The 27,772-nt window shown below is 34.1% G+C and overlaps 1 protein-coding gene across 2 annotated transcripts in view; it reads right to left on the bottom strand.

Annotated features, from left to right (window-relative positions):
* LOC141453154 (homeotic protein antennapedia-like) overlaps nt 1-27,772 on the bottom strand; it is a 1,160,806-nt gene that overhangs the window by 606,839 nt on the left and 526,195 nt on the right. Inside the window, exon 4 of one of the 2 annotated variants that reach the window (XR_012457808.1) lies at nt 295-4,716. The exons of the other annotated variant lie outside the window; for it this stretch is intronic. The gene's annotated coding sequence lies outside the window, so the exon portion shown is untranslated. Of the gene's footprint in view, nt 1-294; nt 4,717-27,772 lie in introns of those variants that run through there. 2 annotated transcript variants of the gene reach the window in all.

Here is a 27,772-nt window from a genome sequence, read left to right as displayed (position 1 = left end):
AAGGAATAATCCTCATCGACTATCTGGAAAAGGGTAAAACTATTACAGGTGCATATTATTCATCGTTATTGGACCGTTTGAAATCCGAGCTGCAAGAAAAACGCCCACGATTGGCCCACAAAAAAGTCCTTTTCCATCACGACAACGCACCAGCTCACACCTCAGCAGTTGTGGTAGCAAAATTAATGGAAATAGGGTTCCAACACGTTTCACATCCCCCCTATTCTCCAGACTTGGCTCCCTCGGACTACTATTTGTTCCCCAATATGAAGAAATGGCTGGCGGGAAAAAGATTTTATTCAAAAGAGGAGGTGATTGCAGAAACGAATGGCTATTTTTCAGACTTGGACAAATCCTATTATTCGGAAGGGATCAACAAACTAGAGCAGCGTTGGACGAAGTGTATAAGCCTAAAAGGAGACTATGTTGAAAAATAAAAAAGGTTTACCCCAAAAAATTAAGTAGTTTTTATTTTTGCACGGACTTTTCAAACGACCCTCGTACTATTAGCTTTACAGGTCTCGCCTCTAACCGCTCGGCTACCGTGACGCCTCCTTAGACGTGATTAAGGACATGATTATTTGTCTAACAGCTATATAAAAATAGACAGCTAAATAAATAGAATAAATATTTAACTAAAGACCTATTATTATTATAAATAAGCTAGGATGTATTTTTCTGAATTTTTAATTTTTTTATTTACTTAAAATATTCAATTAATCGAAAACAAAAATGAAAGAATCTTCTTTTTCAAAGTCGATTTCATATCTTCTGCAGCTCATAGCTTAGCAGATTGAGGTAACCAAATCCTGGTAACCCTAACCTTGCTGTTTTAGGTACATCCACTGCCAAATGGCTCCCATAATTTTATGGATAAAATGTAAAAAAGGTCCTAAACTAAAAAATAAATATAACAAATGAAGAATTACAATAATTGTAACTTTTATTTGAAAATAAATTACATTACACACACAATTACACGCGCACAATAGGATACCAATTATGTAAATAATATCATTGACAGTTTGGGGGGGGGGGTGGCCTGGGGAAGGGTATGTTTCTACAATAATATACTTAGTTCTCTTGTCTCCACAAATTGGTAGTGTACAGATCGACTTGTTTTATTCAAATATTTCTTATTCTTTCTCAATAATAGAATTTATTTGAGCAACATTGAAAAAGCGTCAACAAATTAATCAAAATAAACGTTTTCCTTTTTTTTTTGTGATTTTTAATTTTAGCTTTTTATAATTTTTTTTTTTATATTCGACTTTTTTTTTTGTTTTAATAATTTGTAATTTTAAAGAACATGTAATAATATACATAGTGGCTACTTTATTAACCACAATTTAATAATTTCAAATTTACTGTACATTTTTAATACAAAAAACAAGAAGTAGATCATATTAAACAATCTTTATATTAATAAGGAACCAGACATGTTTTAATCCAGAAATATTCTTCTATTTATAAGTAAATTGCAATTAGGAACGTACAAACATCCACTTATATTTATACATATACATTATATAATATTATAATAAATAGATCTCCATTAAAAAAGGTAAATCCATTAATTTATTTAATTTTTTGCAAATATTTTAGTATACCTGTGGACGGTATTGTTTGTAAATATAATTTACAGGTAAATAACATCTTTACAAATACTTCTGGATATGATTGGATTATTGCATAAAAAAGGAGAGAATTCTTCATTATTGTTATATTTTTTTTTTTTTTTAATTTTTTACTTTGATTTAATTTTTATATAAAAATAAAACTTTTATATTTTATAGTTGTTTACAGAAACTATAATATGTTTTTCTCTTCCAACCGGCAAGTTGCAAAATTTCTTTGTTTAAAAATTTGGTACAGTTTTCTCACATTATAATAAAATATTTTGTAATTTAATTACTAATTACAGTTGAAAGTTTAATATCCTAATCTGGTGGCCATTTTAAAGGAAATTAGCAAACAATTTTTCTTTTTTCCAGAGAGTTAATTTTACAAAAATGTACAATGAGAACAGTAATATTGCCATGAACTCCTTCAATTTTTATGCATTGCCCTGATCTATATAGCAATAAATATTAACCATCATATGCTCTTATTCCGTTCAAAATCTTTACTAACATTACCAGATTATTGGACAATCTGTTACAAAATCACTGAAATAATCATAAAAAGAACTGTAACTCCAAAATTCACCATAAAATTTAAAAAAAAAAATCTGAAAGAAAATTAAGAGTTGTTAATTAGAAAGAACTGCCGTTTGGAAGGATAGCGTTTTCTTTCTTAGAACTGTACGGTCTTGCGCACAAAAGAAAATCTTATCAATTTACAAAATTTATTAAAAACAAAAAATGAACTATTCTCGAGTTTGTTTTTTTCCTAGACAAATCTAAATTTTATAGTTTTGGATTCTATTACTGGAAAATAAGGAAAGTTAACTCAACATTACATTTTCATTTATTGAATTAATTTACTCCAATTTATAATTTATTTTTTCAAAAATTGTACGATATCTCTAGATTTCTAAAGTATACTAAAGACCTAAGGAAGTTTCTACAAAAATGACAGAGATCCTGTTATGGCTTCGATTAATCTATTTCTTTCTTTTAATAAACTACTACTTTAAAAAGGAATTCCTGAATAATTAATAATAAATATATTAAAATTTATATATATATATATATTTTTTTTCTTTTTCATGTTTAAACATTCCTAAAATATTCAGGAATATTTTCATATTAAAGTAAAATTTACTTCACAGAAAGGAAATTGCTAGTTAATTTCGTTGTTAGTTAATGAGGTATTGCACTTTATGGGCAATTTCCTATTCTGTCTTCCATTCTCTTTTTCTTTTTATTTTTTAAATTTATTTATACAGTTATATGCTAGAACACTCTATTATACATATTACCAGAGAATGGCACCAATTTAATCTATTTATATATTATACAAACATTTTATTTCATTTTTTTTTGTAATATTTTATATTATTATTATCATTACAACAAATTTACAAGATTGTTTTTAACATAATGTTCAATGGGTTGTCGTTTTAAAGCATAATATTGTGAAACAGCTTTCTAAAGACTCGACGGTTTGACAGACAAAGTGTAATAGTGATCTTCGACTAAGGCTAGCTACATAATAGATGGTTTAGGGCAGTGCATTGACGTCGGGATCAGTGTTTCTTTCGCAATCAAACTGTCTTTTTCAAAAGGCAACTACGACATTAATCGTAAACCCCTTTAGACTTGAGAGGCTATAGGGTCAGTTTGAAAAGTATTAAAAAGGACGCTGTAAAGTGTTGCCTTCAGTGTTCACTAGTCAATACGACTAACATGATCAAGAGATGTACTCGTAAAAGTCAAAGCGAAGAGGCCAACGCATTGGCAAACGAAGAGAATTCCGCGGAACTAGTAATATTCTGCGACATCTCTAACAGAAGATGGAACAAAAGGCTCACGTGGAATGTTTGTCGTTGGAACTGCTGGTTTAAGCCATCTAAGGTAATTCTGCAGGAACTAGAAGAGAAGATTCACAGTTTTTAGTATTTTTCTAGCAGGACCAAGTGGCCATTAAATTGATCGTAGGCTATTTTGGATTGAGTAACATATGTATTGCATAGTTCTAGCAGAGTTTAGCTAGTAAAGCTGGTGAAAACGGAGCTGCATGATTTGTGCTAATGAAAAGACTGATTTAGCTAAATTATTGAGAAGTAAAATCTTCGTAAGCCGCTCATCAAGCTCCGAAGTCTAGTTGAACGGACAGGACTAAAGGATTGCTCTAACAAGAGACCTTCTGATCACGATGACGAGGGTTTCCTAGCCAACCCCTCGAACCCTCGAACAATCTATCTATCTACCTCCTTGGCAGAAAAAAAGTTAAACTAAAAAGAATCAGATTTTTAAAGTTTCAGGTCATTCTGTAGGGGGAAACTGTAGGTCATTCTGTAGGTTAGAACTTGCTTAGAATACACTCTGAAGTTATGCTCTTGAGAGCGAAACATCGTTTTAATCTTCAATAGGCTTGAGATTCCTAGTTATACCTAAAATACCAGAACAAATGCAGGATAGGAGTTCCTTGCGAGGCTCTGCAGAATCTTCTTGAAGGGTGCACAGTTATGGCATGTTGTCCTCGGGACGTTACAATACGCACACATCTCTGGTTTTGTGTGAATTTTTGGTCACGAGAGAGCAAGAGGAACCGAAATTAGATTTGGAACAAAACAAATTATTTGAAACACAGATTATGAAATTCTAAAATAAGCAAAAGCTAGTCATTGGTTCCAAAACTGTATCGAACCAGAGAATCTATTAGTAAGTTATTTCACAATAACCTTCCACACCTGAGATATCCTCACTGTTTTACAGGATAACAGTTTGGCTTTCTCCTAAAAGGACACCATTTTTTTCCAAACTTATTTTCTCCCTTAAAACTGTCCGAAAGATAAGTAACAATTTGAAGTTTTTATGTCCTTAAGTAATAACTTCCTTCAAACGCTTTTTGATTTTTTGTATTTGGCGTGATTTCTAAACAAAATCTCTTTCTACATAGTTTTCAAAAATGATTAGTTTTACAATTTAGTGTGCAGCGTGCACATAATTCGCACATTTTTAGTCAATCACCAAAAAACTGAAGTATTGTTTTAAAATATTCTTCTGCGTATCCACAGTCTGTTTACATACGAATCGTTCTGGCACAAGTCTGCAAAAAAATAAACATTGTTAGTGCTTGATGAAGCGTTCTAAAACTATAGACATTCATATAGTAATATCTGCTTTAATTTAAAGTATTAATTTTGTTTTTATAAAATATAAAAGAAAAGTTGATTCTAAATCAATCAATAATTTCTAAAATACCAGAAGAAAGATAGAAAAAAATATCATGCCATGCACATATATAAATCACCAAGCACCACCAATGTTTCATCTCAAAAAATAAATAAATAAATTAGGTACAAAATGTTTTATTCCCATAATTAGGTTACATCATTCCCACTAAGGTTACAAATAACAATAATTTATACTATATTATTGTAGCAACTTGTCCATAGCATTGTACATAAATATATCGAACTGTTAAGGCCTAACTTTATAGAAATTCATTTATTTTAAAAAACCAATTTCAAGCAAATATTATCATTTTGGCATTGACTAAATTCTTTAGAAGAGGAAGTGGTGGTAATATGGACTTCTGCTGGTATTAAGGAACCCTATAATATTTTGGCAGCAAGTAATCTTATGTTAACAGTATCCGGCTCAAACTGTGTAGCTAGATAACGGTAGTGTGCAAAGCAGGTGGTTGGTTCAGTTGCTAATCTTCAAATTTTCAATTTTGTTTTTATTGATTCTTGAAACCTTTAAGAAGGCAAGTTCGAACTGTTATTTCTGTTTTGTAATCAAAATAGTGGTAGTTATCCGCACTATATATTGCTTCAAAGGGATGTATTGCAGCGACTTTCGTTTGTGAATCAGTTCTTATGTCTCCAATTTTTTTTTTGGTGGCATATCAAATCCATGATAGCGATGCTTGCAATATGGTACCCCATGGGTGCTGGTAATATGGAGCCCTGTTCTACACTCGCAGTAGAAACATTTCATGGGGTTCCATATTACAAGCATTACAAGCGAATCATTAATATTTCAGGCGAAATAAAGCTGCAAAAATATTCATTGTACCTAAACCCACTCTACGGCGACTTGCAATCAAAATACTAAGGTGTTCCATATTACCCGCGTCTAAAGTCAGAGGCACCACTTTCACTTTTTCCATAAAATTGAAGGTTGCTCATCTGGTGGTTGGAGAAGAGTAAATTTGAAGACAATAGTGAAAGACTAATATATAAAGCTAATATGTTAATTACCACAGAAAGCAATACAATTCTTTGGAATGTCTAGCAGAGGTAAGTCAAAAACAAAGAAGGGTTCCATATTACCACCACTTCCTCTACGTAATAATTGTACATGCTTAAAAGGAGCTTTTTAATGTTAACTTGACTATGAAGGAATGAATAGCAACATCATTGCCCATCATTAGGAATGATCATTCTCGAATAGTTAAGTTGTTGCTAAATTTCGGTAGGCATAGGTTTCGAGAAAGTGCTATTTGAGCTAGAAATATGGTGGACAAAGAACTATATGTGAGTGATTTAATCAATGGTATAAAAAAATCGTGTCAAACGATCCAGATAGTGTGGAATAGACTGAATCTGTTGTTAGCCAGAACAGCGAACAATTACCACTAGAGACTTGATAGAGCGAAAGTAGTATATTAATTATATAAAAGATTATGCTAATTAATGAATAACACTACAGCTTCCAGCGTGATATAAATCAATAGCTAGTTCAGTGTGACCATGCCTACTAGAATTTATCCACTTGTTCTAAAAGTATATCTTGTCTAACAGTAGGTTATGCTTTTATCAATACAGTATTACATGAAGGTACTGTGCATGTTGCATCGTTCTGTAACGAAAATGATTCAAAGCACGCAAAGTTGGCTGATCGGATATTCGGGTATGTGTTTACGAAAAACCACAAAGAAATAATACCGTACACATCATTTGTAGTGGGGGAAGGTTTTTCCGAGTTTTTTCCTCGGATTACGTATCATCCTCCTGATTTAACCCCTAAGATCTTAAGTGTTCCTTGTCATTCGTGTGCTTATGAATAGAATCAAATTTACAATAATTATTTTTCGTATTTCATAATCTTTTATTTATTGTATTATATTATTATTTAAACAAATACTAAATTATTATTCAATTATATTATATTGTCGTGTAAAGATGGGTTAGAGGAGTGTTCAGTCAATCATATTAATAGCAATATGCAAACAACATTTTGAGAATTTGTGGTGTTCATAACATCCAGACAATTTTAATAAATTTTGCAAACTAGATGCGTTAGTTGAGATTTTGAAAAAAAAAACAGTTCAACGCTCACAGACATTTTGATTTAGGCAATAATTTATACAACGCAAGAAATCAAATATTCATGAAATGGACTAGAAATGTCTTTTCATTCCAAATTTTCACAACACTTCAAACCACTCTTATATAACCTGTCTTAAGCTACACTTCCCTTGAATATTTCTTGATGGATGAAGCGTCGATGGTCTCGTAATCACCTGATCGCATGATAGAAAAAACTTATCCTTCGAATTCACTTCAACGGCATCCTGTGTTAGCCGACTCATAATGGTTATCATTGGATGGCCCTCATTCAATTCTTTCAAAGCATTCTGTTTACGTGATCATATTCACTTGTTGCCAATAGGCAGTTTTAGATTAAACAGAGAGAGTTAAAACAAGAAGAAAATTCGCAGAAAATTTGTTTATAAAATTTAAAAAAAATAAGAACGGTTATGGCTAGAGAACACAATGAATTTACTGAATCAAACAATAGATTAGATTCATAGCGGAATGACTCCTACAGTCCGGTAAATCACTACGGAACTGTTAGAAAAGTAGTTTCTGTCCTGGGGATTTAGGTCAGTGATCTCCGCTGGAGCCGCTAGAAGATTTATGAATAGGCAAGACCAATGGCGTGGAAATAGTTCCTACAATACAATGTGGACTCATCTTCCTTCTTACCCCAACGGCGGGACAACATTGCAGAACTGCATGGCCTCCTTTTCATTGGTACCACATAATACCCAGTACTAACAATCAAATGTAGGAAAATTTAACGAGTTGTAATTCAACGTAATTACTAATTTAGATAGTGATCGCTAGTATTCTTTTATAATATTATCAGAATATAAATACTTTGACATCAAGATTTTCTTTAGCGAGATAATAAAGGTTGCATACCGCAGTTAGCACTTGTGGTACAGGTGTTGAGCTAGCCTCCCGCAGATTCATCAACAAAGGATATAAAGGATCCAGACGACCTTCTGTCCTTTTCATCCTCACTTTTTCTGCCGTTTCTCCCCCGTTCAAAGTGAAGGAAAAGAGAAAATTTTTGTCTCCTTAAAAGAAATTAAGTATAACGTACACTTTTGAGGATTTTTTTTTACATCTAGAAGGGTTCGCGGAAAGAGTTGAGGTAGAGAGAACGTGGATTAGCGGATTTGAATGAGGAGATAGTTTGGAATGAAATTTTAGTTAACGGAGTTTGGCTTTGGCGGAAACGAAGGGAATTCTCAAGTCGGTGTAGATGGTGAAGATTGTAAAATTGAATGCGATTAAAGTTTGTTCCGTTAAGTTCAAGTCCATAAGTCCATATTGGAGCTAGTAGGGAGGAGTATAGTTGTTTGTTTTGTAAAGTGAGTTTGGAGCGTTTCTCTAATAGTTTCTTTAACATTCTGTATCTAAGATTGAATTCACTTTGTTTGAGTCAAGTCTAAGAGGGGTTCCAAATCAATCGTTTGTCAAGCTGAAGGCCTAGAAAAGAGACTTGAGTAACTACTGGGAGAGAAGTGCGATTGAAATATATTGCGGAACGGATTTTCCGGTAAAAGGGGAAAATGATGTGCTTGGATTATCTTATCTTATCGTTGATTGCTCCTCCAAATCCGGAGCCAGGATTATAGGATGTTAAGATGGGCTTAGAGATGACGGGTGGCCATAACGGGATCATTTTTAGGGATAAGGATAGCCGCATCATTCCTAAACTTAATTTCTAACTTTTGGTAAAATCTGAACTTATATTTTATTAGAGGCACTTGTTTTCACTTAACAAAATTGAAATAATGGATTATTTCCATCTAGTTGAGGATAAGACGCTGCATTCCCAGAGATGAAGTAAGTCCAAGTTTCAATTTTTAATTTTTATATAAACTTGAATTTGAAACTTGGATCAATCACTATGTTTCCTCTTAAAACGAGGAAAGAATAGAAAAAAGATGTCACCTATTAAAACCAATCTTAGAAGAAATAAACAAAGATGGCTTCGAAATGATAAGCCGATGAAGCAAGCCTAGAAGCCGAACGATGACGCAACCTCCCTTGATAGCACCTATCTTATCTTTTAGGAAATATCCGTTTGGTATTTTGTACACGCTGATACTCTGACGAACTGGACAAACTGATAAGAAAGGCATTTGTAGTGGAAGTCTGCAGTCAAAGTAATGGAAAAGAAGCGAGATAGGCGGTGAAACAGGGTAACCATTGTGATCCATAGATAAGAAATGCTGTTTACTGGTTTGACTGAAAAATAACACAATAAAACAAGTAGCAACATTGCAAACTGCAGGAAGTGCAATCTGTGTGCACTATTTGGCACACATACTGGGGAGCATTCTAAAGATTTACATGGTCAAATTTATGTTTGCAATGGAGAACACTTGATTTAATTCTAAAAGAAGACATATATTTTAGATTTATTTATGTATTTTTTTTTTTTTTCTTAGAATACTGTTTATCAGAAGACAAATCTTTAGAATGTTTGGTTAGTTGGATGTTGTGTAGAGTGTATTGTTCGCCCAACAAGGTTGATGACCCATTTTAGCCAGTTCGGATCCACCCATTGAAAATACTCCCCCGAAGCGGTCCATACAACTCTGACGTTAACAATAGAACCAACTTCTACCAGATTTATCCCTTCTTTGGAAAAATCTTTTTTTCCTTTTAGTTTTATTGGCATTATTACAATATAAAACCTTTTCAGCTGGAGGTAGCTGAGTAGCCAATGGAAATAATCTTAACAATTTTTTTTACTACTCAATTCAAAATATTATAGCATTTACTGCTTATTGGCGGAATTCCTCATTGCACGACATCATGCATTCATCAGCTAAAAACCGGTCTACTTCTACTTCTTTCTATGCCCTGCAGCATCCCAACGTTAAGTACATGGATTTCCGCAAATTACTCCAGATAGAAAAATTATTTGTATGAAAATCCAAGTGAATAGAATTTAGTAAGTTCTTCATTTTAATACTAGTGATGGTCAGAACGCAAGACAAAAAGATGTAAAAAATGAAAATTTTGTTTGGGGAAACTGTTTTCTATCGTTAATAGAACATTAACGTTAAAAGGAACCAAGCTAGCGTGTACTCCATTAAATTCTTCCTCAGCTGTGGAAGCACTCATGCTCAGTGAATGAGTCAGGTTTAAGCGGCATACAAGAACAGAGATGAGGTCAGATTGAAGACAACACTAGAGGAGACAGCATCATAAAAATGAACATTCGAGAGAGCCACACTCAACTTATTGAATTATTGAACTGATTGAAAGTGGAAATCTCTGCGAATAGGAATTGGCCATCAAAGAAAGTTATAAAGGCCAAAATATTCGGGATAACAGCCTTGGGAAACTAAAATTTGTTAGGTGAGGCCATGGGGTAAAATGGGATCAATCGTATCCTAACTAATTTATTTCTTAACGGAGACAGCGGTTTAAGGTTATGAAGAACCGTATTAACGGGTGATGGGATGGACCAATGCCCATCTTACGCCATATGGCGTTCTTCTTATAACTAAATGCCTATAAAACTGGGTCCATGAAGGGCCAGAAAGACGATAATTTACAGGACACTAATGGAGGACATAGACGATAGCAGTTCGCTTTTTGGTCATATAGCAAACGCGTAATTAAATTTTAGAGACCTTAGCTGGCTCTTTAAAATTCGAGTCGAGCTACTCAGGCTGAATACTGTCCCGTGGTTGGAGCGGCAAGGTTATGATGGTACGAGGGTCGTTTGAAAAGTCCGTGCAAAGTCAGAGAGATAGCACCACTGGCGCGTATCGAGGTTATGTTTAGTTAGTAGCATCCCTTGGAAGAACACACGTTTCAGCCAGATCGGTCTATTTCTTTGTGTTTGGCATTCGTTTGAATCGAGGAAGTCGAGTGATTTTCAAAAAATGGACGAAAAAGAAATTCGTGTGTTGATTAAACACTACTTTATGAAAGGCAAAACGCCTCAGGAGACTAAAGAGAAGCTTGATAAACATTATGGTGACTCTGCACCTTCGATTAGAACAGTTTATAAGTGGTTTCAAAATTTTCGGACTGGCCATATGGGCACAAGTGACGCTGAACGTTCTGGACGCCCTGTTGAGGTTACTACTCCAGAAATCATTGATAAAATCCATGATATGGTGATGGGTGAAAGGTGCGTGAGATTGCTAGTGCTGTGGGCATCTCGAATGAACGGGTACATAATATTTTGCTTCAACATTTGGACATGACAAAGCTATCCGCAAGATGGGTGCCGCGATTGCTCACGCTTGACCAAAAACGAAATCGTGTGAAGTGTTGCAAGGACGGTTTGCAGCTGTTCCAGAAGAATCCGCAGGACTTTAAGCATCGTTTCGTCACTGTGGATGAAACATGGATACATCACTACACTCCTGAGACCAAAGAACAATCTAAACAATGGGTTACCAAGGGGGAATCTGCGCCAAAAAAGGCGAAGACCGTTCCTTCGGCCGGAAAGATTATGGCGACTGTCTTTTGGGATTCGCAAGGAATAATCCTCATCGACTATCTGGAAAAGGCTAAAACTATTACAGGTGCATATTATTCATCGTTATTGGACCGTTTGAAAACCGAGCTGCAAGAAAAACGCCTACGATTGGCCCACAAAAAAGTCCTTTTCCATCACGACAACGCACCAGCTCACACCTCAGCAGTTGTGGTCGCAAAATTAATGGAAATAGGGTTCCAACTCGTTTCACATCCCCCCTATTCTCCAGACTTGGCTCCCTCGGACTACTATTTGTTCCCCAATATGAAGAAATGGCTGGCGGGAAAAAGATTTTATTCAAACGAGGAGGTGATTGCAGAAACAAATGGCTATTTTTCAGACTTGGACAAATCCAATTATTCGGAAGGGATCAACAAACTAGAGCAGCGTTGGACGAAGTGTATAAGCCTAAAAGGAGACTATGTTGAAAAATAAAAAAGGTTTACCCCAAAAAATTAAGTAGTTTTTATTTTTGCACGGACTTTTCAAACGACCCTCGTATGTGCCCTCTGTGCTCCTTAGGGGTACAGGAGGATCTCTACCATTTCCTGGGTATATGTCCGATTCTAGGTGAGCTCCGATTCCGAATTCTAGTCTTTCTGGCCATTATAATGTTAATTTGCTGTCCACCTCGGATTATCTTCTGTCAAATGATTGATTACTTTTGCATAAAGAGCCTGGGATGTAAGATATAAAATTATAAATGAAGAACCTACAATTTAAATATCTTTTATTTATTATTATTATTTTTATATTTTCAAGACGTTTAATACATTTTGTTCTTTAAAAAACCTGTAGAATTTGGTTTGCTCTCCATGGTACTTCAATCCTCATCTTTTTCTGTCTCCCTTTCATTGGTATTTTTTATTTTAATTAATTTATTTATTTATGTATTTATTTTTCTGTCTTTATATGGAGGCTAACTCCTGCAGACGGCTATAAGCCGTTATTATTTTTTATTAGAAAAATTAAGATTTAATTATTATTAACTGGGTTTGTCCACCGAAACAAACACTTGAAACTAATTAAAAGTGCATAGTATCAGTAGAATAGATAAATAATACTTTATATAAGAGAACAGTGAAGGAATAAAGAAAGAGAGAACAAATAATATAATATTTTTAGCGAGAGAAACCTTTTCACCACGTGCATAAGACACGTGAGATATAGGAAAACTGGCTGGCAATATATGTGAGGCGTCACATGCCTCACGTGTGCACATTGTATCATCACTCCAGTACTGCAGGCCAGCCTCTTCTATCCCAGAGATTCTTTTCCCCGTCTGTGGCAATACCATATTCTTCTCCAAGATGAACAAGTTGTGCTCTGACAATTACGAGTTCAGAGATTTTCTGGTTTTCTTCTCTCTTCACGAAGTTTCATTAAATTACTGCTGAACAGTTTCATATTACTAGTCAGGATTTTAATTACAAGATGTCCAAACTGTGAAGGCTGTAGACTAGTCTCGAAACTTCCTCAATAAATATGTAAAATAATACTATTTATACCCGCTTTATATCTACACTAATCTTTTTAATTACACCAGGAACATTTGGCTTTTTATTGTACAACGAATTGGTATTGTTAGTGCAGAAGAAGGGAGACGAACTTACACAAAACTTACTGGAGTAAGTTGTTTAACCTTCCTGCCTTCACTTTGTCCACCAAGGGCCTCCATCAATCCTTTAAATTGCATATAATTTATTGGTAAGCAATTACAATATATTTGAAAACATTTACAATCCAACAAACGTAATGCTAGAACCTATTTACACTTATCACACACATAATTACACTTATCACACACATAATTACACTTATCACACACATAATTACACTTATCACACACATAATTACACTTATCACACACATAATTACACTTATCACACACATAATTACACTTATCACACACATAATTACACTTATCACACACATAATTACACTTATTACACATATAATTATGTGTGCTCGTATTCAGTAAAAACTCCGGATAAATTGCTGAAATTAATTTAGAAAAAAATTTAAATCAGCGTATTTACGATGGTTCGGTACTTTTGAGGCCATTGTTTTAACTCAATTCTAAATAAATGACTCTGATTCATAAAAGTGAGTTAAAAATTAATCTGAATAAACAAAAGATAACAAAAAACTACTGTCTTAAATATGCCCCAATTTATTCAAAGAATTCTTCTTTTTGAAAATATATGCAATATTTTATAAAAATGCTGCTCGAATAATGCCTAGTTACTTTATTATTTGTCCCATCGATTTGAGTAATGATTACAATGCTATATCTTTCATAATATATCTATTCCAAAAAAATAAGTTTATAAAATAATAGAATGCGCATATTCATAAAAAACTTTTACGTACATTTTCAAATTATTTAATATTAAAATACAAACTAATAAAAAAGTAAAAATTTAATAAAAATCTATTACAAATAAGACTAAATTAAATAGCATAACCTTAAATTGAGTACTCACTATTTGTGAGAACAAGTAAATAGAATTTATAAATATCAAATCCATTGAATAACAAATAAAATAATCTAAATAATTTTATGTTCAATCACTTAATTTCTACGTTCTAGGCAAATTAACTTTGTAGAAAGAATTTCTGAATTCGATCTGGAACTTAAGGGGCTCCACGAACCTCTCTAACATTCAAAGAATCGAATCCTTCCAAATTCCTTTGTCATACTGACAGCGCTCTCTATGTCTCATATTTTGAACATATATTCAAACTTTACATGCCAAAATGTTTCCAATGTTGACTGTCCTTGTTTCTGGCAATTTGTAAGACACCTTACTCAAGAAGCCCAAATAATAATCAGCTTTTTGTTTAATTATAAAAGGAAAAAATAAATTTACTTTAGGCAATTTGTTTAATTTTATAGAGTGACTATAAAATTAGATTATGTAGCTGGGATTTCATATTCAATTTATCGAGATAAATAGATTGTACTAAATTTAAACATTCTTATTAGATATCTAACTGTTAACATGTTAATACGCCAAGATAATTAAAATCGAATGTATCTACAAGGTGGTTGGGGATATTCAGTGAAGTCAGAGAACCGGTTTCCAATGAAAAATAGCCACAGTGTAGCCCCGTTAATTTTAGTTAAACTCATGATTTATGATCTCCAGAAGAGGGGGGTACTGTATGCTTCGAATAAAAAGAAGAAATTTATAGTAAAAAAAGCATTAATCATGCACTGAATTCTCTTGCCTACTTCATAAAATGAAGCTTTACTGAACCAATATATATATTTCAGTATACAGAAGTAAAATATCATTAAGGCTTCTTTCTACATCAATTACCACTGTTCAAATAATTTCAAAGATTTTGTTTTGTTCTTGTTGAGTATTGGTACTTCGAAAATATATTGCCTTGAACTAAATGCGTGGAGAGATCTATTACTCTATAAGAGCGCTAAACAGAGTCTGGCTATAGAATACCAATTTTCTTGTGGTTTTACCGAAAATTCGAAATACCGAAAATTGATATCGCGTTTGAAATATAAATATTATCTATTAAGGTTTAAATGGAGCTGCTAGCTCTTTGTATTCTCTTTCTAGGAGCTTCTTACAGCTCATTGTCCAATATCTCTGAAAGGAGAGAACACTGTCCGGTGAACGAGGTGGCCACAGAATCATCCACCGTCGATTTAACTCGCCCATCAAATTGCCTAGCGAGAAATCTCTTTACATGCCTGATGGTGTTATAATCGACACGGGGGGGGGGCGATTCAGTGGCCACCTCTCTCACCGGATTTGACACCTAAGGACTATTTCCTTTGGGGATACCTGAAAAACAAGGTGATTATTCATAACTTTTTTCTTTCTTTCCTTATTTCTGCTTATCTAAAAGCATTTCTAAATCTAGGTGTATCAGAATCAAGCCGGAATTGCATCTGTAGATGAACTAAAACAGAGAATAATAGATGCCTGTAACTCGGTTAAAGCCGAATCTATTTCTTTGGCAGTAAGGGACAATTGGCAGGAAATAGAGGAATCTATTTCTGAAATAAAAACCGCACCTCCCCATTTGAAAAAAATGAAGTTGGTGCCTGTATCTCGCTTCTGGAAGCACCGAAAAAAAATTTACAAAGTAAATTTGGATTTCTAACAAAAAACTAAGGGAACACGTATTTTTTAGTTTTTTTCTAGCTACCTTAGTTTCCGAGAAAAAGTCCGTTATCCATATAGCTTGGGACACCCTGTATAATTGGACCAATTAAGACCTTATGAGGCAGTACTTTCTCAGTTTACAGTAATTTAAAAATTATATTTAAATATTCAATCTTAATTTGTAAATTTACGCATTATCATTTTCAATTTATCGCTTTTGTTTTGAAATATCTTGTAAGAAAGGAAGAGATGATAAGTTAAAAACAAAAAAACAATGGCTAAACTTTAGTGTCTTAAAACAGAAGACATTCAAAAATAAGTCGCTGAATGCAGCTCCAAATTTCCTAGTACGGGTTTAAATAGTATATATATATATATGTGTGTGTGTGTGTGTGTGAGTAGGCTTTAAAAGTGAGACAGAGATATCCAATCCTATAATTAGGGAGGAGTGGCACTACTCTCTTATTTGCCATCTCACTCGCTCCCATAGTCTCTTCTAGTACCAAGGAAGAACAGCCCCTCTAGCTCTGCACTGAGGAGGCCGCGTCCGTAATTGCCTTACAGATATATATTACAGTGTGCGGCGTACATAAATTATAAAACGCCTGTATTATATATTAACTGATAATGAACTTAGCTGGAAAGATGAGTTATGACTTTATCGGGCGTCGTTGCCGCTAGAGAGAGTGCTTGTTGGCCCCCTCTACTCCATTTGGCTTCTCCCTCCACTCTACCTACAGCTTCCAACCTCAATCCCTCTCTTGTATTTAAAAAAAGAGAGAGAGAGAAAAAAAAAATATAAAACTTCATCACCATTCCCAGTCCATAAGAAAGCATCTCGCACTTGAGCCGTCTTGCATCCTCACTGACACAGCAGCAGCATGGAGGAATATGACTGGGTGTCGTAAGTCAATGTTTATTAAGAGCTCTGCAACGTCTTCTTACATAAATAAATGAACTTACAGGTGTGTGTATTGTATGCGAGAAGGTATAATAATGGATTTGCATGAATCTTTATAGAAGATTGGTTTACACAATTTTATTTATTTAAATTTAAATACTAAAAAAAAAAAAAAGAAAAAAAAATTACATTTAGCCGAATGGTTAAACGTATGTGTAGGCGTAGGCGAGATTAAATAAAAATGGAAATAAAATAGAGAGAAAGATTTAAAAATAAAAACATGGTGTGAGAAGGACGAGGCTCTTTCGACCAATTTTCGGCCCGGCAGGCCAGGACGCGCGAATTCGGGCCCAACTATAAATCCGCTATGATTTACGAGGGGTGGAATTATCTTTTGATAAATTGTTTTTGAGCCTGGTAGGATGCTACGAGCCAACTGTGGACCGAATCTCTCTCATTCTTTCTCTCACTTGTGAGTTCAAATGTATTTTACAATTTTCACTTCTTTCTATTCAAAATTAATATTACTTTTTTATGTAATTTATCTAATAAGTGAATAATTAATCATTTAACTACACTCGGTGTTTTGTTTAAAAAAAAAAAATTAAAATAAAAAGAAAGAACTTTTAATAAATTAAATGTTTAATTTCTTTTTTAAACATTTATTTAACTGCCTAGAAATTACCACGAAAAGTTTGTAAATAACTAACGAAATATCGCCTAGCATTATCACCATTATTCAAGCAGTAATTCGCGAATCTAACAACGCCTAAAACTGCTTTGAAGATTAGAGTGTTAAAATAGTTTTGGTGGTAGTATTTTAGATTGGAAACTTCAGGTTGAATAAAATGTTAAAGTTAAGAAGTTGAATTAACAAAATATAAGGGGAACATCGTTGAATAGATGGTTTATATATTGAATCTTGTTTGGATACATTTTAGAGTCAGCTCTGAAACTTCAGAGTCTACATACGTCTAGATTAGTGCCAATCAGGAGAAAAAGACAACCATAATTTTTTCTGTACTATGGGCTCAGGTTGTGATGTTTATCTTAGCGTTCCAATATTCACGGCCTCCAATTCGTTCATTCAAAAAATACGTACCTCCTTAATAGCTAATGCTTCTTTTTATGCTATCCAAAATGACAATCCGTTCCTCAGATCTATTCATCAATGATCCAATCCAAACGCGTCAAGGCAAACTCCACTTCCATCTCGTTCATCATCCACCAACTGAACATCTACTTCCAGATAATCCTCCCCTTGACGACTGAGGAGACAGTGGGCCAAGCGATCGCTTATAAACTGTAAACAGTTGGCTAGTGTTTACTGTAATAGTGTGTAGTAGTCACCACTGTGTGATTTCTCCTATGCCTTCCATTGTTTGTCAGAAATATTGTCTTTGAAATGAGGTCTGTTGTTGTGGACAGGGTTACTTAGAATTGGGTTACAAGATAATTCAGTAGAATGTTTTAGACTCAAGACACTGGAGAGTGAGACTTCGAAATCAGTGCTTAAATGGCTGTGACATAAGTAACGTGTAAGGGAGAAGGATTTGAAGCAAAGAATCTCTACTAAAGAATCGATTTACACTGTGTAACATAGAAAATGAATTCAAATAACTTCTTATGAAACTCCAGTTTGGTGACAAATGGGAAGTTCTTTGAGTAACTCGAGAATGAATGGTGGATATAAGAAACTTATGGATTGGGCCATAAGTCTGGAACTGATCTGAGAATATCCCAGTTTAATCAATGTTACTTCAGCTGAAGACAAGCGATATTGCTGTACCTTAATAAATTAGATTTTCGAGTGGAGCAGCAAAAACCTTATCGATACTCAAGAATAACAATTTTGATCCTGTTAAAATGTTAGATGCACTGCAGACATTAATGTCATATCTTTTAACTAGCTTCTTCCTTTGCCATAAATTTATTTGATAAACTTGTCTTGATAACTGATAATTGTTATCCCTGCACAAAAGCCATTTCTGTGTTAAAAGTTGTTTGCAAATTTAGAAAATAAAGTACAAAGTTCTAGTTCGTCATTGCAGCTCTGCTAAATGACAATATTGAAGTTATTAATCCAGCTTCTCTTTCCCTTCAATCAGACCCGATACAATCCAAATTTGCGTCCTGCAATAATATTTAAATTCTTTAAGAAGAATCACCTATTTTCAAAACTCCTTGAATATTCATTTTAAACCACCAACTTTTTTGGACTTAACGACTCGTACAATCGGGTTAATGTTTTAGGATTGTACATTCCAAGAAATCCTAAATAATTACAAGTATTTCACAAAACTGAACTCCAAAATGTAACGATGTACACCTTTATATATGAATAAATAAATAAAATACTGGATGAAATAAAGAATTACGATTATATTGGAAATTTAAAAGTAAATGTAAGAAACTAAATTATAATAGATTACGGGAGTCTTTATACGCCAAGGGAGTCTTATGCAATGAACTGCAATGAACGCTCTGCATGTGAAGAAGCATTTTAGATGTGTAGCAAAAATACAGTCGAGCCTCCCGTAAAGGACACTCTCACTAGCGACCACCTCTATTTACGGACAGTTTGTTCTATTTTTCTAATAATAGATGATAGTATGATGATAATTTTACCATAAATTATGATTGTTATGAATAAATGTGATGAATATTATGAAAATTGTTATAAAAATTATTAATTAAGTCAATATGTAGTTTTTTGATAAATTTTTTGGATAATTAAGAAACTTAATGCACATCAAGTAGCTAAATAATTATGCAATTGTGTATGTTTTTAAATCTATTCCTAATAAACAATTTTTGAATAGATGTTTGGAAAAAAAAACATATTTTCATTATGAAACTTGCCTACCTCCTTCTAACGACCACCTCCAAACAGCGGCCACTTTGCTTTCCCTCGCCAGTGTCCGTTATTGAGAGGTTCGACTGTATATTGATTAAGATCAATGGCTTTATTATTAGAAGATTGTTAGGTTATTGGAATAGACATTTCTAGTTTCGCCACTGACTACAAAGTTAACAAAAAAATAAACACTTAACGATATTTTCTTTTAGTTTACAGGAAGAAGATAAAATCAAAGTAGCAGACAATAGCGCAGCGGTATTCAGCTACACTTTTATTCATTTTGAGTGAAAAACAAGGCCGTCCTAATTCCTTAAAACTGAATAGAGTACAGAGGATGGGTACGGGTGACCCTCTGCTGTAGTTGTCATTTGGCTGGCACCGACAGCGAACAAAGGTCACGTTACCCGAAGGTCAACATACTTGTATAATGCCAAACGGTGCCCAAACTAGGAACACCAGGCGGAGAGGTATTACTGTGGACTATGGATGGGACCCTAAATGGAATGCTTTTTCTTCTATTATTATTTTTTTACGATGAACATTTGCATCACTTAAAAAAAAATGTTTACAGAGAAAAAATGCTGTAAAAGAAGATGCACAAAGAGCATAACTGTACTTTGTAAAATGAAGGCAAGGTCATCTAAGACCGTTTCAGGTAGTTTTACTTTAAAAAAAAAAAGTAAACACATTTCAGTTCAACTTTTGAAGAAGCGTAGAAAGAATATTTTCTAAGTTAGAATGAAATGATCGCTAAAAAACTTCATTGAAATCAGAGTAAACTACAGAGCATTGAGCAACACACAATTGTTTTTGCTAATTATATTAATTACGATTCTCATTGACAATATTTTCTTAAAACATGGCATTTAGTTGCCCTTAACAATAATCAGGCAAATGGAATTATAAATTATACTTAAGATCCATAAGACATAGCGACTACCTGAACTAACTCTTCTATAAACTGATTATAAGACTTCAAAACTAACTCCTCCTCTACAAAGTGATTTTTAAGCCGATTTAACTATTTAGTTGCTCCCCTTGAGCTTGTATGAGCTGTAGTAAAAATATCAACTAACTTCATTCCTCACAGAAACTAATTTCCTAGACTTCTCGGTTGTACTAGTCTCGACTCGCTCCATGAGATATCTACCATACTTCCAGTAAATAAATACCTAAATACGAAATCCTAAAGGAGGATTTGCCCAATATTAGAAAGAAAATTTGGGAACTTTATCTTTTATAGAAAAAGGGAAAAAAAAAATTGTCAAAGTTGGGTGTTTTTCAACGTTACGCTTTTTTGTCACGATCAATCTTTATGCTGATTATTTGACTGTTTTTTTACCGTTATAAAAATAAACTGGGCTGCATTTTCATTGGCTGGAAGTTGATAATTAAATTGTTGCAAATTGATTGGTTGTTAAGTTTGTGAGTGAAATTGCAACTTAAAATTCTCACTCTATCCCTGAAATTCAATCTTGTCTTTCTCTCACTTAGGATTTACATAATTGTATGTTCTCAATGCTGTCCGCTTAGTTTAAAAAAAAAAAAAAAATCCTAAAATAAATAATTTATACATTGAAAAGTATCAAATTGATTAACTTTAATAATTTAATAAGAAATATTCTCATCAAAACCAGTTAAACGCAGAATTTAATTTTAAAAACGCCTCCACAGTGTGCGGAATTAAAATCAGACAATGACGTGTTTACACGTCAAACGCAGGGCAAAACAACCAAAAGTTTACAACGTCCATAATAGTCACTGCAAGCGACTTTTTCTGCAATCTCTAGGGGCTTGAGATTACAGAGCATTCTGTGCTCATTCAAAGATCTTGCACCGCTTCACGTATGCATTGCTCCTAGTTAGCTAGGGACGCAAGAGCTTTTACAAGGAAGAAAAGAGCTTTGAATTCTGTGCAAAATGAAATCTTGCTCGTACAGAGGTCTGAACCTCTATCTAAGGTAAAAACGGGCATTGCACAAGGGTTGAGGGCTTCTATTTGTGTGCCTAATTCCCCAATCTCTAATACGGAGACCATACATGTACCAACCACTTATCATTTGGCTGACTCCCTCCACCCCCTCCATATAAAATACTTAGCAGTTCTATTGGTAAGATAAAGGAAACATCCCACCAAATAATATTCTTATTGTATTTTATTAAAATTTCGAGTTTTTATAATTAATGGCAATTTTATATTTTTCACGAGTATACACGTCGAACGCACCGTAATAGAGATTTGGTTTGACGTGAATACACATCAAACGCGCTTAACTGGTTAAATCGACTTATGATTGCACATGACAAAAAATTGTGGGTTAAAAACTTTTAACTCATATGACTTGCCATAAAAAAAATACATTCTAATGAAAATAACTTCAAAAATTTGGAAAAACCTCGGAAGCGCACAAAGTGGAAGTAAAATCAAATTATAAAATTATTTATTCTTACATGTACTTATTTTTAATTAATGAAGAAGCTAAATAAAAAAAAGAAAACTCAATGAAAATAATTTATAAATGATTCACAACTTCACACATACACGAAAACCTAAGTAACATAATTTATATTAATGCTGAAGTAGGTTGGTTACGTGGGTGTACATTGTAAAACTTAGTGGGAACTCATTTTGAAGTACATATCAGTGAGCAGCACGCATTAACCTAGCAGAAGGCTATGAAGCAAAAATGAGAGTTTGAAAAACGGTCTGCCAGGAGAACCAAGCGGAGGGGTAGATAAGCGAACTGAGTAGCCCATAAATCTCATAGAGCGTGCTGCATTTCGTGTTGCTCGACAGAGTCTACATTTTTTCTTTTTTTTTAATTCCCCAGATGTATATCTGTATATCAGTCACAAATACCAGCAGACACTACGTTTCTCTCCTTCTTAGCTCAAGCCACCAAACCTTCTCGGTACTGGCCTGATTCATGGACCAGAAATGTTCATCCAAGTATCGCATTAACCACACTATAACTTAATGCGACTATTTAAAGAAAACAAAATCTGAAGAGGGTTTCAGAGTCACTATTTGAATTGGTGAGCAGATATAAAAGCTGGAGGTGGCTCTAGATCATGTTTTAGTGGGGAGTCATTTTATAAAAGAAGCCCACAGCATCCACCCATTTAATGCTATTGGAAAATTACAATTCCGATTCCTCTCTTTCTCCAAACCTATTTGGACAAGATAAATCCTTCAAAAACCAGAAGACAACGATGATTAAAAGTAAATATCTGGTGAGAATCCGACTATCTGTACCGCAAATGACCTGATTAAACATTTTCTTTAAAACTTACCATTTATACTAACTAAATTTACAACCTCGAGAACAGAGAACAGTAGAAAGCAGACCTAAATGTTCTTACCAGATTGCGATCTAGTTACATTTTCGATTTTGACATTCATTCCACTAGAAATATCCCATTTGCCATCCCTTTTGAATCCAAAAAATGGGGGTTTTTCACAAATTGGTCCGCATATCTGTAAAGCGTGTGATCAGCATAACTCACAGACAAAAATCAAAGATTTTCAAATTTTATATCAGGTTTGGGAACAAATACTATAGGAACTGCCAATCAGTTTTAGGGATAAAATCAGCAATCTTAACCAATTTTTTTTCAGTTTTTAAGATTTTTTTAAAATGGCTCCTGCGATTTTCTTGAAACTTGGTATGCTTAGTGCACTTAACTTTTCTTTAAAATATTTTTCCGAAAATAAAAAATGGATTAATGGACCTGGAGGCCTGCGAGCGTGTATAAACGCGCTGACTCAGTTCCTGCTACGTTTGGAAGCGATATGTGTCTGCCACTCTAAGTGGAATTCCAGAATGATTCCGGTTTTAAAAGGCAAAAAGAAGTAAGAATTACCAAAATATATTCTTGTGTCTCAGTCTTTGAAACCAGATATAGCAAAACTTGTACGAGGAAATCGCTGGTCAAGTTTCGGGTAAAAAAGAATAATTTTCGTATTCCATATTCCTGAATCCTCACTTCAGAATATAAATTTAACAAGATCTATAAATGTAATGTGGCCCGCGTGAATCTTGCCTGTAGCACCAATTGGCCCGTGTTTTAATTGAGTTTGACACCCCTGCTGTAAAGCATAAAGAACAAATATAAAATTTGAAGTCCACAACTATTTATTGAGTTTATTTCATTTACATAGAAGATTTGATTCTACCCTCATTACTAACAGCCAGAACTCAAAATTTCCTATGATTCTTCATTTTACCGTCAATTTACCTTGTTTAGTTCCAATCAGGGACAATGATAATTACTTAGTCATTTACTGTCTAATTGAATTTACAGATTATTTGAATTTCTAAAACTCACCGGTTTTGAAATACGCAGTTTCTCTTCAAAATTCAAATGAGAATATATCGTGCCAAAAGTTGTTAAACAGATTCTAATAATTTACTAAATAATAAAAGCAATGCAAAGGCAAAGTTTTTACAATTTTAAGATGGTCGATTTAAATTAAAAGGTTTACTATTGGTGAAAAAAATAGACAATCGAAGTTTAAGATTCAGTTTTACAAAATTTTGTCATGGTTTTATGTAACGGCTGCTCTTGAAGCGATTCTTATTCAAATGTTACTTTTGAAAGCAAATTGGGTTGTAGTATAATAGGGACGTATGTTGTTCTAGTGTTGAACAGCGGGGCTTTGTAAGTGGGAGATTCCCAGCTCGAATACCGCGAATAACTAATTGTTAGTAGTTACATCTAGTTAATAGCTGGACGTAAAGCCTCGCCTGAAAAAATAGGCGATAACTTTGCTTTACTTTTACTTTCGAAGCATAATTGATGTTGGGGATCTTACATCTATTTATTAAATTTTTTGACTTTAAAGTCGTAAAATGTTCTAATAATTCGGATCATTACTTGTTAATGTAAAAATATAACTCTTTTAGCAATGGACGAAAAAGTGAAATTACAATAAAATTATTATAAAGCTGTTAACAAAGAATAAAGACAAAGAGCGCTGTAAACTGTTGGTGATAATGCAGCTAGTTATAAGCTTGTTAATCAACAATATTTCTATTATTACAATATAAAGGAGCACAAATGGAATATTAAGGAGATAACAATGCATCGCTTCATTAACTCACTGTTCATTGTGCACGCAAATTAGTGGTCTAGTCCTTCATTCTCGCTTAATTCATTCGTCGCTTTCATACGACTAACCATCCCAACCACCATAGCTTCCTCCTGCTCCATAGATCCTATAAAGGAAGGCTTTTCTAGTGGAGGGTGCCGGGAGTCAATTTAACAAGGAGCCTCAACAAAGTATTGCTCACTCTCTTCACCATCCTTCCGGCAGATCCCCTTCCCTTTTCTCCTTTATTTCGAAGTGGTGGCTGCCAGAGTATATAAAACACGCACAGTATCGCCGAGAATGAGCCGAGTGGAAACAGAGCCGAGGGGATGGTGAAGTATTCAAGAAATACCATCCTGAAAAAGGGCCACGGAGAGAGAGGGAGCCTAGTAGGATGAACTGGCAAAGAAGAACTGGGGTATGTGGGGGTGAAGTGGCAGTTTAAAATTCCCTGTCGTCCCGGCCAGTACATCATGGGACTTAGTGGTGCCCTAGGGGCGACTTTGCAAAAATTAAGTCATTTATTAAGTTGGCGGTCTTCTCTTTTTATACTTCTACTTCACTAGAGGGAGACAAAAACCTTCTTATACATTCAACTTTAGGATCAACTCAAAAGGCTTTGGCTGTGCTGGTAGCGACTTCTTCTCGGTACAGTATTCCTATTAAATGTCAAACTTCTACCCACTCAGCTGTAAGTCCGAATAACTAGCCATTATAAAATAATATAAACAGGAACCTTGTAAAAGAGATAAAAAGATTAGAAATAGGAACATTTCAAAGGATCCCCAGTTCGAATCCCGCGTATGACTAGACTTTATTTAAAAAAGTATTATGATTATTTAAGTAATAAGAATGAACGCATTCGCGGGATTCGAACTGGGAATCTCCCACTTACAATGCCTCGCTCAAGACCACTAGACCAACACCCTGGCAAGACATTCTTACCTTAATTATAGGTATAGAAATCTTGCATACGGGGTACATTATTCTGATGTGACGGTTGCTTTTATTTGATGATAAAACAAATTTATCCTGATTCACCCACAACCATTACATTACACTACATCCTTTAAAATCTTTAATTATAATTATTTTTTTACTTTGCGTCACTAATAACATTTTTTGTAGTCAGAGGACCTCCCAAAACGTGTATTTCTGGTGGAAAATTAATATTGAAAACCGTACGCGAATAGGAAAAATAGTAACTTTGAACTTAAATATCTCAACAAATATTAGGGATATCAAAACGGGATTAACGTCATTTTTCACAGTTTTTTATGTGGTTTTCATAATCATTGTCAAAACCAGTGGTCCCTATAAAACTCTAATCGGGTTTTTGGCCGTAACTCCGCTAAAAATAAAGATACAGCATCGTGGGTGAAAAATTTGAAAACTAAACCAAAAAATAACATATAGTTTACTTCGTGGGTTTTTTCGGAATTCTGCTTTGCTAAAACGTTATTAGCGATTGGTGCGTTTTAAATGGATCACCCTGTATATTTACTGTGAACAGCTTTAATTTTGGTTTCTCGCAATTTAACTAATTTAAACAGAGTAAATTAGTTGTTTGGCTAATTTGGTATCAGGGGTGAGTGTTGGTCTAGTGGTCAAGAGCGTGGCTTTTTGTGTGGGAAATCCCCAGTTCGAATCCCGCGTACAAATACTTTTTATTTGTTAGAAAAAATTGCTTGTAGTAAAGTGTGAGCTTCCGCTTCCGTCCACGACACCTAATTGGTAGTTGGACGTTAAGTCCCGCCTGAAAAAATAGACGATTACTTTACTTTAGTTGATTGGCGGAAATTCAGCAGTTTTCCGGTTCTATCTGCGCTTATAATTATTATTTTCATTTTTAACGTTCCTAGGCCAAAAACTGTAAGCTAAAAAAAAAATATAATACAAAATTTATCTAGCCACTGATGAAGTCCGTTAAGTTTGCATAGTTGCTTGGCTATTAAAATATTTACCCTTTTGCTTGCCCAATCCGAGTAGCTCTTAAATAATATATAGGATAATGTAGAAGCAGTGCAATGTCATGCGTGGCTATAGTTGGTTGCCCTAGAGGATGCAACAGGGGTGGTTGCGCTAGGTTATTGATGGGGCTCAGGCTACCCCCGGTAGAGCGAACTGCAGACTTTAAACTTATAATGTATATTCCATGTAGCAATTTCCAACATACACACAGGCAGCTTCTAGGAGGACTAAATCCCTGTTATTGTTACAACCACTGCTAACTCTGTATTCCTACAGCTAACTTGCAAGCTTAAAACAAATACACAATAACACGGCCAACAATATATACTCGCTGAAATGTTGGAAAAAAAACTACTGTTCCCACCCTCTTAGAGGCACATTTTTGTCCAAATGAGTTTTCTCCACTCCCCTCTACTATCTCTTTGCACATCGCACATGGTTCGGCACACTTGCTGAAACTCCATTTTGCCCCTCTGTAAGCTAACCAACTCACATCATTATGTATTTATTGCGGAAAGGAATGGTAATTTGCATTTTTTAAGTTAAATTACAATTTGTTTCAGAAAAGTTCAATTACTTTTTTTTACATCTAATTTGAAACTAGAGCAAAACTAAATATTCATACCAGTATTCCTCTTTTACCCCTTTATTTTTTCTGTGAAATAGCAACATCAAATTCGCATGTACAAAATGTCAATGCTAATACAATCAATTCGGTTGTAAACTTATCTAAACACAAAATACATCATTCCATCAATATGCCAAGTATATAAGTATCGTGAAAGACCAAAGTTGGAGGATCTCAAGATTCACTCGGTGAATGTTGGAGATTCACACAGTCGCTTGTTGTACGGCCAAAATATGTATTTGGTTTAAGTTGTTGCAATAAGACTGTATCACGTCAATCACATAATTAAGTTTATTATTGGTATTATTTTGTATTTTTGAGAATTCAATAAATTCTTTACCGAATTGTGGAGAAAAGTTGGCTCTATAACTGGTATAAATTTCAACGTTTTAGTGGTTTTAGAGATATATATTTTTAAAATTTAAATAAAAGATATTGCTGTTATCGGTCTCGTCGCTTAACACAGTTAAGGAGAGACGTTTGCCCTACGAATGTAAAGCCTCCTCTAAAACTGTTAATACTAATTACTCTGATAATATTAGCGTAGTTTTGATAAAATTTGGCAGGAAGTTATGGCTTCTCTACGTAACATTAAAGTGTTATCCTACTCTTACACCTGCTATTGACGCGTGAACCGATTTCAGGGTCTTTCTTTGGAGACCGCAACTAGAAGCATTATTTAAAAAGATCACTCCAAAGGCAGTTACGGTTCCAACTGAATACCATATTAGGTGATACCATATCATATAATGAAAGTGTTG

Source organism: Rhodnius prolixus, unplaced genomic scaffold (assembly GCF_049639745.1).
Source record: "Rhodnius prolixus isolate KJV_2025 unplaced genomic scaffold, Rpr scaffold_3, whole genome shotgun sequence".
Lineage (NCBI taxonomy): Eukaryota > Metazoa > Arthropoda > Insecta > Hemiptera > Reduviidae > Rhodnius > Rhodnius prolixus.
This window is presented reverse-complemented; position numbering and strand designations above follow the sequence as displayed.